The sequence below is a fragment of the Mustela erminea genome, chromosome 11 (genome assembly GCF_009829155.1).
Source record: "Mustela erminea isolate mMusErm1 chromosome 11, mMusErm1.Pri, whole genome shotgun sequence".
Lineage (NCBI taxonomy): Eukaryota > Metazoa > Chordata > Mammalia > Carnivora > Mustelidae > Mustela > Mustela erminea.
In genome coordinates, this window is record NC_045624.1 from 37,453,602 (window position 1) to 37,467,657 (window position 14,056).

At 35.7% G+C, this 14,056-nt stretch overlaps 1 protein-coding gene across 4 annotated transcripts in view; it reads left to right on the forward strand.

The window, feature by feature from the left end:
- The window catches only part of IMMP2L (inner mitochondrial membrane peptidase subunit 2), an 866,166-nt gene that overhangs the window by 100,660 nt on the left and 751,450 nt on the right, over positions 1–14,056 (forward strand). The gene's annotated exons all lie outside the window — the stretch shown is intronic.

The window sequence follows — 14,056 nt, forward strand, 5'->3', positions numbered from 1 at the left end:
GTTGTTCCATAATAACAGTAAAGTGAGCTGTTCGTTTCACTTGTTCTGAGGTAGCATTTACCTTCACATGTATCAGTTTAAAGTAAAGCTACAATTTGCTAGGAATACTTTTATATTCCTTTCATATTCCTTTGCATGTTATAGCATCTACTTATATATGCTAAATAGATTCACAAATGTGTATATGAATCTGCCACTAATGGACTTTTTCAGTTTTAAACACCATCTGAGATCAAAGTGTTGACAACGCTGTTTTCTTCAGAGGTTTTCTTCCTTGCCTTGTAGATGACTGACTTCTTGTGTCTTCACAAGATCTCTCCTCTGTCTTTGCACATGGCTTCTCCCAACTTTCTTCTTAAAAGGACACCAGCCATTTGGTATTAAGGCCTACCCTAATGAGCTCATCTCATCTTACTTACCTTTTCTTCTGCTAAAATGGGCTTTGTTGGAGTTTTTTGAGGGACACTGTTATTGGTGAAGGGAAAGTCAGAGGAGTAGGTCTACTGTAAGGGTAGGGAGAAGGCATAATGGATAAGGTACATAGAAATGGATGGAGGTAGTAAATTTAAAGAGAGAAGTATTCAGGGGAAGAGACTCTGAAGACATTGTGCAAGGAGGGAAAAGAAACAAACTAAACTATTAGATGTTTGGGTTTCTTGTGGCCATAAAATGAAGTTAGCCAAGAACATAAGTATTTTTTTAGGGTTTTAATGAAAGTTAAACTGTGGAGATACCACTTCCAGTTCTTGTGGCAACAAACTCTTACCCATGGCAATGACATTAGGGTGAGAAAAATCACGTGCAAATTAAGTAATTAGAATTGGAGCAGCGTGTGGTTTAGTTTGTGGCACCTCAGATGGGGAGTTAGGTACAGATAGAGCCCTAGGCAAAGTTAAGAATTAATTGATTCAGTGTGTTTTGAGTAGCTACTCTGTGTCAGGCACTGGATAGGTCAGGGAACAAAATTGTGTAGATCCCTGCCCGTGTGTTTACTTTCTTTCTAGTAAGAAGAGACCATTTAAAAATATATATATGTTTTATATATATATATATATATATATATATTTGTTTTATATATATATATATATATATATAACAAATGTGTAAATTATGTATTATGTTAGGAGAGAAGTTGTAGAATAGTTTGGTGTCATGGGGAACCAGGAGTGTTGGAGGAGATGACGGCGATACATAAAGGGAGTAATAAGTTGGCTTTGAGTTGGAGGGTGGGAGGAACCTGTTAATCAGATTTCCTTCCCTTCCCTTCCGACTCCAGAGAATGGGAGTTGGGCCTGCCCAAGAGAGGTTAGTGGCAGGGGAACAGGAAGTGACTGCTGGATATTTTTCAAGATGGCAATAAAATTCACTAATGACATTAATAAAAAATATACATGTAATGCTCCTTTGTCCTTTCTTTTGAGCAAGAGAAAGGGGACAGGAGATTGTCAGAGTTTAAAAACTGTGGTATTCTGTTGGAAATTGGTCTCATTTAGGGAAGATTTTGATAGCAATTGAGTCATAAGTTTTATAGGAATTTTATGACAATTTTATGTAACAAGTTTGTTGAGGGAATTCCAAGTTTTATCTACTTTTCAAAAGACCTGTACAAACAGTGTTTTCTTGGGCAAAACTTTGCATATTTTGACAGCTTTTTAAAATAATTGTTTGCTTCTGGCTTTTAATTTCAGATGTAGACAATAAATCATAAATTGCCATATAACTGAGTCCAAACTCATTCTGCTTGCCACACAATAGGCCTATAAGTCAAGCGTGAGATTTGAGCTCCTTTTATGTTAGAAAGAAAGAGTGGGGAACGGGAAGGGGTTGGAGTCAAAAGTTGACGGACATCTGTAGACATCTGAGCAGGTCTTGTGACTTCTTTGTCCTTGGTCAGTGGATCTTTGTGTACAGGAATCTGGTCATGTCATTCCTGTAAATCTCAAAGATAGCATAGTCTTTTATGTACACACTTCCTTATCTTCTCAGATGAAGTGGAATTTGGATAAAAAGCAATTTTTGCAGATCTTAACTGGAACATGTCTATATGCAGGACTAAACAGAAGTTTCTAAGCTACAGGTCACAGCAACAAGGAAAATAGAGGCAATATGGAGTCCGACATGCTAAGTATCTCCCTGCCTTACTCAATGTGATGTATATGTATAGTCATGGTAGATTATACAGAATTGTTGCTGATAAGAACCTTATAGTGAGGCTCAAAATTAAACTATAAACCTGCATCTTGATTAATATAGAAATGTTACTAGGAAAAGATAAGTCTAAACCATTCCATGTAACACTGAGTAACGTAGTATCTCCTAATGGTATCTCTCTCTCAGCTCTACTGCCCATTAGTGGCCAGAATTGTCTTAAGTTTGTACGTACAGACACCATTCGTTTTATATTCTCTGTGACCTATGTATTTTCTCTTAATTTCTGCTTAAGTCTGCCTTTTTAAGAAAGTATTAATTTCTTTCTTATTGCTACTAGTGATATATCCAGAGAAGTTGTAGGATTTCTTTATTGACAAAGTAGAATTTAGGCACCTTGTTTTGATGATACGGCATTCCAGTCATTGAATATGCCCTCTTAATTTGTGGCCTTTATGCGATTGGTTTCATAGGATTTCTTCCTTTAATATGAAATCCGTTTGCCTTGCCTCCTTTCTCCTTTCTTTTTTTTTAAGATTTTATTTATTTATTGACAGAGATCACAAGTAGGCAGAGAGGCAGGCAGAAAGGGGGTGAGGGGGAAGCAGACTCCTCGGTGAGCAGAGAACCTGATACGGGTCTCGATCCCAGGACCCCGAGATCATGACCCGAACTTAAGGCAGAGGCTTAACCCACTGAGCCAGCCAGATGCCCCTCCTTTCTCCTTTCTTTCCCACTTTACTTGTTCTTGTTGCTCCCTTTTCTTCTGTTAATCCTATTTTCCAACCTCTATCCTTTCAGCACTCCGCAAAAAGGATCCCCTAATTTGAACTCTGAAACATATCTGAAAATGCTCAGAATGTCTCAGAGAATGAGCTTGAATTCCCATTCTCTATTTGTACTTTCAAGTTTCATTATTCTCACTTCTCAAATTTCTGGCTCTTTGTTATTCACCAGAACCCTATATGGTTTTGCTCTTTGAAGGCTAAAGCAGCTTAAACTAATGTATGTATGCATGTGTCTATCCTTTCTTCTTTTTTTTTTCCCCCCATCCTTCTTCCAGGAAGGAGGTGGGCAAATTGTTAGGAAGGAGAGGATGTTTCCTCACTTGGGGAGAGACTCCGCCTTCAGCAGAGAGTGCAAATGGTGAAAAAATACACGAGGGGTTGTACTTCTGTGTTTGATGCTCCAAGGCTTTTGCGTCTCAGAACAATATACTGTAGTATGCCTAGGGATCTATGAGACCACAACTGTTTTCCTATAAAGCAGGAGAGAAGGGACAGAAGGGTAGTAGGGAGAAGGTAAATGGGAAAGGAGATCCCACTTGGAAGGAGCTTTCTCATCTCGATCGATTTTAGGAAACTAAAACTTTTTAGGTTTAGGAAACCCAAACTAGTTTAGGAAACTACAACTACATTGTACTATGCAGTTTCTGTCCCTGATTATTATTTGTACTCTCTTACTTATTTGTGTTAGGAGTGTACATTATCATCAGGGTTAAGTGTGACCTGTTGTTTTCTGAGTGTCAGAAGTGCATAAACATTATCTGTAACATTGGGTTTGATATTAAGCATTGGTAAAGACATTGCCAGAGAAATGATGATGAAGAAAAGAAGAGGGAGAGATGGAAGAAAAAGGAAGGTAAAAATAACTTTCAAAAATTCAACACTATTCCCAGATACTTAAAAGTGCCGTACACTCTTCTAATCACTTTACAAATAATCTATCTTTATTTAGTCATATTAGACCCTAAGAAGCAGTGTATTATTACTATTCTCATTTTACAGGTAAGGAAACTATGGTGCAGAGAGGTTAAGTAACTTGTCTAAGCCTGTGAATTTTACCAGTGTATTAACAGAATATAAATATGGGGTGTATCAACAGGTAAATAAATAAATGGAGATTATTTTAAAATATGAGAAAGGGCATCTTAATTAAGGGAGAAAAATAAACAAATTCAAGGGTTGATAATAAGGGAATATAGAAAATAATAACAAACTTATTTCTTTCAAGTGATAAAGAAACTGAGTTTTTATAAAAATGCTACATTTAACAATGACTCTTTGAGAAATTAAGGCTGCACATTTAAGGTTGTGTGATATATTTAGAGAAATAATTTATAAATCCAAATAGTTTTTACCCATTGAAATTTGATGCTGTCGAGATTTACAGCTTGTTTTACACCCTCTATTGTTTTACAGCTCAATTTTGCATATATAATGCCATTTACAATTTTCCTCCCTTTATAATGGATAGAAAATCAAATTATCCCCCTTTTAATTCACCACTTCTTTCTGTCATGGCTGTGTAGAAAGAAGTGACAATGCCAAAAGTATTAGAATATTTGTAATAATCCCTACATTTAAAAATAAGGAAGTGGTAGCAGCTGTACATATTTCAGTTAAAAGTTTTTGACATTTTGATTTATTTTTGAGATTTTAATAATTTCAGCCTTTTCAGTGTTAAGTCAGAACATTTGAAAAAAGGGATTCTAAAGTCCCTCTTAGGTATTTTTGAGTCCAGTTTTGATCTGCAGCAGCCCAGACTGAGAAAGAATATGTCCTCACGTTCAAAAATGTACAGAGGAGGATTGATAAATGTAGGAGTTCTGTATGTTTAGCTGTACCAAGTCACTTCAAATTTACCATGTTTCTTGGGAATTCATTTTAAATCAGAGACCACGACTATGTCTGCTGCGTCCTTGACCAGCCCGCTGAAGTTTCCTCCTCTGCTGACAGGAGTCCTAATACTCTGTCTTGAAGGTAGCTTGGTACTTTGGTAGATTTGTAAAATAATTTATTCTATTGTATTTGAAAAATGGGCTTTTTCTGTTGCCTAGGGCTAAATAATAGAGGAATTCTTGTCTAATTTATTGTGTGGTCTTGGGTGAATCACCTTTTCTTGCTTTTATTTTCTCATCTTTAAAATGAAGGGGATTGAATGAGATAATCTTAAGCCTCCTTTTTAAAAAAATATCAATGCTATTATGTGTATATATTTTTACTAACAGATTTAAATGTTTTGTTGGATGTTCTGGAAGAAGAAAGTGAAGTGAAAAATCCTCTGTATTTTCAAAGCAAATGTGAAATTGAGACATTGTAGATGATAGTGTGAGGCCTCTGTTCTGCTTTGTTATTGTTTCTGTCAACATAGAGACTTTTGTTCTTTTGTACTTAAATGGTAATTATAACTAGGTCCAAGCCAGCTCCGTTTGACTTTTCAATTCACAGGACTTGCTTGGGCACAGCAGTTAACTATATGGGGAACTTGAATGTTAAAAACACTTACCGTCCTATGATTTCCAAAGGACCTCCTGGCATGCAATTTTAGAAAATTCTGTTAGTATTTATATTCAGCTTTGTAGTGTTGTATGCTTTATTAGCTGTATTGAGTCCATTTTTTTGTGCCAGACTTTTTTTGTTGGTACTTGGCAATCATTTGAGGTAACTACACATACATACTACAGTAAACACCTGGGTCTCCTCATTAGCACAGGCCATTACTGAAGGTTAGGGATGTACTTTGTTGCCATCCTTAATCTGAAGGCTGGTTTCAGGGTTATTTTGTCCAATATCCTGGCACTGATGAAAGTTTATATTGGGAGCAGAAGGTCATTAAAAGGGTAAAATTCAGTATTGGGAAGGTCTAGAAAATCAGTCAACTGCAAATGATACAGTTCTCGAATATATGTCCCTAAAGCTGCTTCCAGTGATTGAAGCTTCTTTGAGAAGCCAAAAGCCTGAAATAGTTTTGACTGTAAGTTCTCATAGATAAATGCACTAAGGCTACCTTTGGATCGATTTGTGGTACATGGCTGGTGGCTTCCCAGAAGGAATCCCTACTCTACAGTAAATATCTGTATATCTTTGGACATTTTTATAATAAAAAGCTCAGATCACATTACCTGAAGAGCTGTCATATGTTTTCATCCTGCTTTATTTTCTAACTAGATGTGTATCTGTCTTTCTCTTATATCATGTGCCGACACAAATTTTCCCTCCTAGGTCATCAGGTCTGGGAGTGCAGTTTTGAGGTGTGAGGACACTTGAGGCAGAGAGAGTGCCTGAGATGGGGACCTGGGAGTTCTAGAGCAGGGACTGGAAGGGGCCATTGGAAAGCACCATACTGAAAAGCAGAGATGAGAATATTAGCTGTGGGATAAGGGGCTAGAAGAGCTAGGTAAGGAGACTTATCTCCAAAGGAAGCTGTCCAAGAAGAGGATTGGATACTGGGATGCAGAACAGCATGGTCTGAGGTTAGCCTGCCCTGAGTCTAGGAGTAGAAGGGCCAATTCTGACTGTTGGGCCCCATCTTGGTTTGACCTTGTGCTGGTGATTCTTCATTGTCAAATAATGTCCTCCTATGAGTGTGAAGCTCCTTTGGGGGCAAGTAGTATTTTCCTAGTCCTATTTTATTGTCTTGTACATAGCACATAGTAGAGAAATAAAAATTTGTTTCATTCCTATTTGCCAAGTTCTATTTTATGTGGGTGTGTGGCGTCTGGATGAAGGAATGAGAAGGTTATTGTTGAGTAGCTGCTAGTCATACTGGTCAGCATTTGTCCTGTAGGAAGAAGAATGGCCAATCCTATGCATTCTTTTCACATTGACCTTTGTATGCTTTCTTTTGGTTATCAGCTTTGTCCAGATTGTAAACAATAACCTAGAAGAGAAAGGTTTTATATTCCATTATCATTTCTTGTAGCCCCACAGTTTTGTGTGAATAGGCAATCTCAAGTAAAGGAGCGATTGCTTATTTTGTATTGGGTTTCCCAGGAAACAGTTCTTAGCCTTAACTTTGATTAAAAGTGGAGCTTTTGTTTCCTGTAGGATTTTCAGACATTATTATAAGAAGAACTATGTTTGGAAACAGTATGGGACACCTGAATATAATAATTTAAACTCCAAACTCCATACACACTTTTACCCCATGAGAAATGGCACTCTTTAAAAAAAAAAAAAAAAGAGAGAGTAGTTCTATAGTTTTTAATGTTTAGAATCTCTTCCTATGCTTAAAATTCTAATGGATTAGATTATGGTATACATGTAATAGTGTTCTTTGAAACCGTTAGGAAGTTATTTTAAAAATAAGTAATATGTACCTAGTGCTAAACAATTGAGTAATTTTGGGGTGAAAATATTTTAAAAAATTTACTGTGATCATGACTCATACAGATTGGCCTTTAATAAGCAACTCTGTTGGATTGGCTTCTGTATCAGAAATAGTTTGCTTTTATAAATTTCATGGAATAACAAGGGACAGATTCCTACATGCTTATGTGAAATAATGTTAAAGAAAATTTAGGAATTGAAAACTTAGAGGAGCAACTTTTTCTGACATGCATGTTGAGAGTGAAATTGCCCTCACCATGGAAGACATGGTAGTGTTAAGATCACTGGCCTTTTATGACACATATGATAATTATCCATAGACAGGCTTGTCATATTCAGTTGCACAGGTTGTACATTGTTTAACTGTAGTGAGGTACTACTATTCACGTACGTGAAACCTACATGTCTATGTGTGGCGACTCCTGGGGTTATTAATGAGGCAGAAAACACACTTTTACCCCATGAGTCTACTTGTTAGAGGACCAGATAGATGATACATAAATGAAAGAGATATGTATCAGTGAAATCAAGACTATATGAATAATTAAAACAGTGTGATATGATAGTGGCTTGATGGCTAGATTAGATTAGGTGACCAGGAAGAAATACTAAAATGAAAAGAAATGGTAATTTAAAAGTAAAATCTTTGCAAAGTGGCACCATTAAATTTATTCCATATACATATCTTTGAGACTGTCATTTTTATACTTTTATTACTGAGGATACTGAGTCTGACACAGTTCTCTATTTGCTCTCTGGATTTTTTCAAGCTGTTGTAGCAGTGAGTTTTTTTCTTTTTAAGAGCTGTTTTGGCTGATTTTCGTAAAAAAACAAGTAAGTGTAGTTTTGTATAATGATTTAGCGTTAAATTCTTTGAGTTTAACTCAGTGGAATGATTCCACATAATAAAATGGTTTTTAAAAAAATCTGAGTGACTTTATTTGGGTTTTTACATAAAGAGAAAAATTCTTTAAGTATTCAGTGATTATGTATATCTAAGCATAAGGAGAAAATATTTGGAATATAATTTAGACCTATCTTAGTTAAAAATGCATGTTTATTTAGTCTAACTTTTCTAGCTTCTTTAAGAAATACCATGAGGAACAATTTTGTTTTTGTGTTATTACAACATTTGGCTAAAACTGTTCCTTCTTTAAGGGATAGTGTAGTTTCTTTCAATCTATTGTCTATTTTTTTTTTTTAACAAAACATTTCCACATCACTACATGGGTTTTATGTCCATCATTTTGAATGGTTTCAAAATGGAAGGTCAAGTGGGTATGCCACAATTTCCACAATTATTTTGTTTTAGTAATTTTTAGTTAATTCTGGAGTTTTACTGTTAATGATAATTTTGCATTAGATATTTTGTGGCTTACAGCTTTTTTCTGTATGTTAGAATATTATATTAAGTTAGGTTGTCCACAGTGAATTTCTAAATCCTAATTCTGTTGTTGCCCAAAGAGCATAAACATTTTAAAAAAGAAATTACAGAAGAGGCACCTAGGTGTCTCAGTCGGTTGAATGTCCGACTCTTGGTTTCAGCTCGGGTCCTGATATCAAAGTTGTGAGATTGAGCCCTTTGACAGGCTTGCTGCTGGGCGTGGAGTCCGCTTAAGATTCTCTCCTTCCTTCTTCCTCTGTCTCTCCCCCTTCTCTAAAAAAAAGAAATTAGGGAAGTTTTGGTTTTATGGTAACTTCAAATTATGATTAGGCATTCTATGAAGGTTTCAACTGGGAAAAACAAGCAAAAAGAAATCTGAAGAGAAACTATAATTCTGTGATTTTCTATAAAGTTTTAAACTAGAGATTTTGGTAGAGTTTTGGTAAAGTCTGATGCAGGCAACTCTAGTAAATTGGATAATCAAAACCTGGAATTATATTTATCAAAAAACAATTTTAGGATTCAGCTGATCTAATTTATCTTCTCATATCTTAATTTCTGTCTCTGGAATCCTCTGAAAATTTAGTTCTAGTAATGTAAAAGGTAAAAGCAGATGGTTCTTTAACTAATCTTCAACTGTGGCAAATTGTTTCTTTTGCTTCCAGTCTTCAATTTTTACCACATTTTTATGAACCTCTCACCCTTTTATATTCTGCCACATTTTATGGACTTATACAACGATCATACTTTTTAAAAAAAAAAAGATTTTTATTTACTTGAGAGAGAGAGAGAGAGAGAGAGCGAGCACATGAGAAGGGAGGAGGTCAGAGGGAAAAGCAAGTTCCCCATAGACTTTGGAGTCCAGGAGCATGACCTGAGCTGAAGGCAGTTGCTTATTAACCAACTGAGCCACCCAGGTGCCCTGCAACGATCATACTTAAGAAATTATAGAAATGAAGAGTAAATAGACTGGAAGGAACATTTGTAATTTTGTGCTCTGCACATTATTTTTTGGCTAACTCCTATGGGTAGATGTCAGGATACCATGATCTCTTCCAAAAAGGTTTGTAGATGCATAAAATTCATAATAAATACTTTATTACATATGAGACCCACTGAGCAAAATGACTTGCTCATGAGTCCATAATTTTCTTTTCCACTGACCAGTAAAATCTTAAGAAAGTCCAAAGTGCACTAGTGATGAATGTTATCCTACTGAGGGCTGCACTTCCTTTCTGGTTTATCTGGGTTTTGTTATCTAACAAAAGCTCTATAAATCCTGGCTATATCCCATGGAAGTGATGCATGGAAAGTAACTAATGCTGAAATGGAGCCCATTTGTCCTCAAGATAAAAAAGGACATAGCAAATTTAAATTTAATAGTGTCCATTGTCTGTTTATTTCCTGTAGTAAGAGAAAACGGTAAAAATAATCATACACTGGTACAGGTTCTAATTTTGTACACTTAGCATCTAGGAAAATACTTGGTTACCCTACTTAGATCTCTTAAAGCTTATTTTTGTAAATAGATAGCTTAAAATAATTATCCTACTACTTTTCCTAAGTGATTAATTTTACTTGTCTTACTCAAGTAAGGATTTTGGCTTGAGATTGGACTCTCTGGCAAATTAAGGAAGAATTAATAAGAATTTTATCTGTTTTTATCTCTCCCATAGACTAGCATCAACAGATACTCTGAGACCCTATTAAAAACTCAGATGAAAAAAGAAATATATTGGACTAGGCTAAAAGGCATACTTAGCTTTCCCTAAAAATTTACATTTACTTTCTTTTTAAAATATTTTTTTTTACACCAGGAAAGATAGGAAGAATAGTATTTTGGTGTGTTATTTTTAGATTAAATAGCAGTCATTTTCAGGGATATGTTATTTAGCATACCTAGGATGCACACTGCAGAAATTGTGAAAATATCAAATACATTTTCCCTACCTCGTTAATAATTTTCAATATCTTGGGGTGCCTGGATGGCTCAGTTGGTTAAGCTCCTGCCTTCATCTCAGGTTATGATCCAGGGGTCCTGGGACTGAGCCTCACATTGGGCTCCCGGCTTAGAGGGAAGCCTGCTTCTCCCTCGCCCTCTGCTGTTCCCCCTGCTTGTGCCCTCTCATTCTCTCTCTCTCAAATAAATAAATAAAATCTTAAGAAATAATTTCCAATATCCTTAGGTATGCTCCAGTTTTGATTTTAATTATAGTGTTCTAATCAGGATTTCAAACAGGACTTTGTTATTTATGAGATAAAGCCAGAGAGAGAGATAGTAGAGTGATTCAAGGCTATAATGTATTCCCCTATGTTTGTTTTGTATACATGTCGCAGCAGTGACTGAAAGGCAAATTATATTATGATCACACTTGCCCAGGAGTTCACACTCATCCATGTGTTGTTAGAGCTAAGACCCTATGTCTTCTGATTTGATTCTGGTCCAACATACTTTCTGTAATACTGTGTTGCCCTTTACCTCGTGTGAATTTGCTTCTTGGGTCTGCATTTCTGCCAAGTGTGAGCTGATATGTCCAATAAAGAAACTTGGGATATTATTTGCCGTCATGATAAATGTTTGTGAAAAGCTCAGAGGGGATCTCTGGGAAGACCTCATTTCTCCAAAGTTCTGCTGCCTTTGAAAAGCAAAATATAGCTATTGGAATCTCAAGTTAAGAAACACAGAGTGTTTCATCTGGGTTGGAGTTCAATTAGATGTGAATCTTTAAATCCTTTATTTAATTCTTCCAGGCTATTATGAAAGGCTGATGTTTAATAAATAGAAATCAGGGAGGCTATGTTGAATTATTTTTTTTTCTGACTTTCAGTGCTTTTCTTACGTACTGAGTGGATATTATCCTGCTGCTCTGAATTCAGGAACCATACCTAGCACCATCTGTGAATGCCAGAGCTTCCCTATATGTATGGAAAGTGCTTGTTCAAGCTGCTTTGCCAGCTTCTTTTTACTCAGGCCTTGCTTCTTTGGATGGTAGGTGAAAATCTCCCTGGCAAAGTACACTTTTAAAAAGGAGTAGGTTAATTGTTTCTGGAGATCAAAAGAAGGGGCCCCTTTTGTTAATATACTCTAATAAAGAGAGATATGATTCTGTGCATCCACATGTTATCTTAAGGCACATTGTGGGAACTCAGGTGGTGCTAAGAATTTTCCTTGCGCAGAGTACTGAATGCTGATAACTGAGAACTTTTGTGTCGTAACTTTAGTCTTATTAAAAGCAAATTTTGAGGTCAGTGCCCACTTAGGCTTTTAATTTCATTGAAAAATAGTCTTAAGCAGTATAGTTGGAAATTATACTGAAGGCAGCTAAGAGTTCTGTTGTTAAGTGAGTACCCTGAGTTTGAGTGTGTCCTTAGTTTTTCTTGATATTATTAGTATGGTTTCCCAGCTTTGAAAAGACTACCTAGCATTGCTCTATCATTTAATGAATCATGCAAAACACTTTACAATAGTGGGTCTAAATCATCTTTTAGGTCGTGATACCTTTAAGAAGTCTTAATTCCAGTAAATGCATCAGTGAATGTCTGCACACACACAAACTCACACTCACCCTCTCCCTCTTTCATACACACGTTCATGTGTCTACCCACATCAACATGCATCTCTCTCATCTCTCCCTCCTTTATAGTTCATGGTGATTCATAAACCCACTCATGACCTTGACAACCTGTGGACGAAGGACTGCTACAGGTACTAGTGAAAGGAGGAAAGAAAGGTTGCATTTATTTATTTATGTTTTGCTTTGATAGATACCTGTCCTTCTGAGCATCTTTTGATTCACCCACCTGTCTATCCAGCCATCCACCATGTATCCACTTATAATCTACCTGTGCATCTACCCATCTTTTATCACATGCTTTCTATTTGTGAAAACGTGATACATTTTATTTTTCTACTTATTTTTTTCTTTCCTTTAAATCAGGAACTACATTGCTTTTTAAATACTTGTGGAAAATGAAAGAATAAGTCATGGCAACTGTGATGGTGTTCAAGTAGGAAATATATAAATAGTTGTGTTGTATAATAATATACTTTTAAGCTTTGACATATTTGGGAAGGTAGTATAGCTCGTCATTTCAGCTGTGGCTTGATGTATCCTAGACTCTTTTCTTTCTTTCTTTCTTTCTTTCTTTCTTTCTTTCTTTCTCTCTCTCTCTCTCTCTCTCTCTCTCTCTCTCTCTTTCTTTCTTTCTTTCGTACTTGGAAAGTCTTCCTTTGAACTTTTTGTACCACTCTAGTTTTAAAATGAAGCATATTGTCAACCAGTAAAGCAGAGTAGGGTTTTCTGGGGTAAAAAGATTATCAGGCACCTGGCCATTTCTTTAAAAAGGTACTCTATCAAAGTCCTCTTTAAAAAGTTTTAACTGAAATCAGATTTTATTCCTTTTACCAAAAAAGTTTCTCTTTTCTTTTTGAAATAACAGATTTATGTATTTCACATAGGAATCATTTTGTAAAGGCTTTTTTAGGATTGTATGGATTCAGAAAGTATTTTTAGACATTCAAATTTTTTGTATCAAAAATTTTTTTTTTTCCTGGTCATTACTCTTCCAACAATTATTATTAAAATCTCTGTATCTTCCGACTGTTTTAGTATTTATTTTTCTGCTACCTTATGTCTTCCTCTTTCAGTTAAGGAGCCAAGCATCTGTTTCTTTATATCCATCCATCCATCCATCCATCCATCCATTAGACAAGGGAGGCCGAGTGACTTATTTGCTAAATAAGGTCCTAATTGTCCTATCATTTTCTTTAAGATCAAAATATAAGATCAGGGAACAATAAAGAAAATGACTGTTAGAATATTGCAAATAAGAGCAACAGGAGGCTTCACATGCATGCAGTCTGCTGGCAGGATTCAGCTGAGGTGGGTAGCATGAGCACAGCTGCTCACAGCCCACTCCGATCAGGAGCATATCATAAAGATGAAAAAGTGAAAATCAGGACTAATGGCTTTTAGGTTTTTAAATGAGAATAATTAGCATTCCCTCAAAATAAGATTTATACCTGTATCTTCAATTCAGCATGTTTTAAGAAAAGAAAATGTCAGTGTTATGGATACTATTTGCTTTTATGGCATTTGTAAGGTTTAACTATTTTTTAAGTCTTTATGATATGTTGGACTAGATTTGTAATTTAACAATAAATATCTAGAATATTTAATTTTTCACTTAGCGGGAACATAACATGGAGATTAATAAACTGATCAATTTAAAGATCATTTTGCAAGGTTGTTCCCAAATTTACAGACTACTGTGACACTGCACACAACTGTCACCTTCTGTTGAAGATTTATTGACTTAGGTCACTTAACTGCATCTCAAAGTATAACCTCAAATCCTCACTTCTTTCTAGCTCAAAGTGATAATGTACTTTACTATTAAATAGTAACAGCTA